The 2665-nt window shown below is 38.7% G+C and overlaps 1 non-coding gene across 1 annotated transcript; it reads left to right on the plus strand.

The window, feature by feature from the left end:
* Positions 1-1784: 1784 nt before the first annotated feature.
* On the plus strand, positions 1785-1894 carry LOC136313764 (U6 spliceosomal RNA). Its single transcript, XR_010727207.1, has one exon. It is a non-coding gene; the product is annotated as a U6 spliceosomal RNA (small nuclear RNA).
* Positions 1895-2665: the final 771 nt, after the last annotated feature.

Below are 2665 nucleotides of genomic sequence, written 5' to 3' on the forward strand. Positions count from 1 at the left end.
AAAATGGAACTTCCTTTTGACCCAGCTATCTCACTTTTAGGAATACTATATGTTAAGATTGCCAATTCACTGATTCAAAAGAAGACATGCATTCTATGTTTATTGCAGCATTGTTTACAATAGCCAAGATCTGGAAACAGCCCAAGTGTCTGTCAGTGGACAAGTGGATTAAAATGAATAATACATATATACCATAGAATACTACACAGCTGTGAAAAAGAATGAAATCTTACCTTTTGTGACAGCATGGATGGACCTGGAGTTTATTAAGCTAAGTGAAATAAGCCAGGCAGAGAAAGACAAATATCATGTGATCTCACTTATATGTGGAATCTAATGAACAAAGTGAACTGAGGAATGGAATAGAGGCGGAGACGAGGTCGCAGGGAGCAGAGGGCCAGCTGTCAGAGTAAAGGGGATGACGGGATGGAATCAGAGAAGATGAAAGGATTAGTGAAACTATATATACATAACAGAGATATAGATACCAGGACAGCAAATCCTAGAGGGAAGGGGGAGGGAGTTAGGGGGAGGAGGGTAAAGGGGGTATAAAAAAGGACACAGGGGTGGGAGTGAGGGAGTTATATTCAGTGGGACAATTGAATCCATGTAAACACAATAAATTAAAAATTAATAAAAATTTTAAAAAAAACTGGGTGCATCTTATATAGTGGTTGTAGAAGTGTGGCATTTCAAATGCCACAGATGGAACTGAGGACGAGGCAATACTATATGAGGATAGTGATTCATCATTAGACACAGATGAGGACAAGCTAATGGATGGGAATTTTGACAGTGATTAGGAGGTGTATGATCTTTATGATGAATAAAACTTGCGGTCTATGACTATGTAATACATTTTTTTTTTCAAAAAAAAATTTTGGGCCCCAAAGTAAGGCGCATATTATACATGGGGAAATACGGCATATGGAGCTGGCTAAACAAAATTTACACTACTCATGTTTCTGTAGACTTTAGTCACATGCTTTGGGCTCCCCTGTTGCCCCACTCCAGACTAACTGCTCTGAGTGGTTTAATTTCCTATACAATCCTCTCCATCCTCTGATTCTCTGGTTCCTGTGGTGTGTTCACTCTCTCTCCCTCCCTCCCAGCTTTCTCCAACTTATATAAAATATTTCCTTTATATATAGAAACCAATGCTTCATGTAAAATAAAGTTGTGGGGATAGGGATTTCTGTTGAGTTTTCAATACTTCTTTAAAATACTGCCTAGAGATTAGTCAATCCCTGGAGCTACTTAACCACATTCTAGTCTTTCTTGGTCATCAATAGCATGATGTACATCAGAATTCTCCAGGGAAACAAAACCAATAGGATATGTAGAGATATACAGTAAAGGAGATTTATTATAGAAATCGTCTCACATAATTATGGACACCAGCAATTCCCACCACCTGTCAACTGTAAATGGGAGAACCAGGAAAGCTGGTGGTATAATTCTGTGTGTGCCCAAAGACTTGAGGACCAGAGAAGCCCATGTGCAAGGGCAGGAGAAGATGGGTGTTCCAGTTCAAGCAAAGAAAGCAAATTTGCCCTTCCTTCACCCTCTTATTATATTCAGGCCCTTAACAGATTGGGTGACAGTCATCCATGTCGGTGAAGATTTTCTTCTTTACTCCATCTGTTAACTCAAATGCTCATCTCTTCTGGAGACACTCTTGCAAACACACTCAGAGAAAAAAAAAAGTTTGACCAGTTATTTGGGTATGCCTTAACCCAGTCAAATTAACAAATAAAGTTAACCATCAGAATGAGAACAGGAGAGTGCTCACTTCAGCAGCATAGAGACTAAAGTTGGAACAATACAGAGATGATCAGCATGGACCCTGTGCACGGATGACATGTACATTTGAGGAGAGGAAAATAACTCATTTACCTTCTTTGCATACAAATATCCACACATCTAACTTTTTGGGAAAGACTCATCTTAAGTTGGGTTCACTCAGGCATTGATTGAACACCCACCAAAAGTAGGAACTTAAGAGCAACAGTAATGACAGTTATATTACAACCCCTCACATTTCTAATATTTAAAAATTGCAGGGTTTTGCAATGAATTATAATGTTTCTGTGCAAAAAACAACCTCTGTAATAGCCTCACTGATCTGGAAACTAGGGCACAGAGAAGTTGAGTTATCTGCCTAATGTAACTCAGCTGAAGTGGAAGATCTGGGATTCAGTCGAATGTTTCCTGGGCCCATTCTTGGTTCTTTCCCCTCCCCCATCCAAGATAAATGTGTAGGTATGAAGCCAAATGAGCCTGTTTATCATTTTGAAAGCTAGGGGATCATTTACTTTGTCTCACCTTCTTAGTTTTTCCTAAATAGTTTCATTAGCAAGCACTTTGCTTTGAAAAATTTCCCAATTCATCAAAGCTTGGTACACTCCTCAGTATTCATACAACATTATGATTTTCCTACAAATCTGACTAATCTCTATATTTAGTGTGCTCACCCATGCTGCATTGGAAAGAAAAGGTCATCTTTCAATGTGTCAACATTGCTATAATTCTCTTAGGTCATGGCTATTTAAGCCCTCACATCTATAAATTGGCAATTACATCACTGTCTCCAGGGATTCTTTCAGTTAAAAAATTACTACTTTAATCTTCATATCCAGTATCCAAATTGAGAAGGGAGTGGGTA

Source organism: Saccopteryx bilineata, chromosome 9 (genome assembly GCF_036850765.1).
Source record: "Saccopteryx bilineata isolate mSacBil1 chromosome 9, mSacBil1_pri_phased_curated, whole genome shotgun sequence".
In the NCBI taxonomy this organism is placed as follows: Eukaryota; Metazoa; Chordata; class Mammalia; order Chiroptera; family Emballonuridae; genus Saccopteryx; species Saccopteryx bilineata.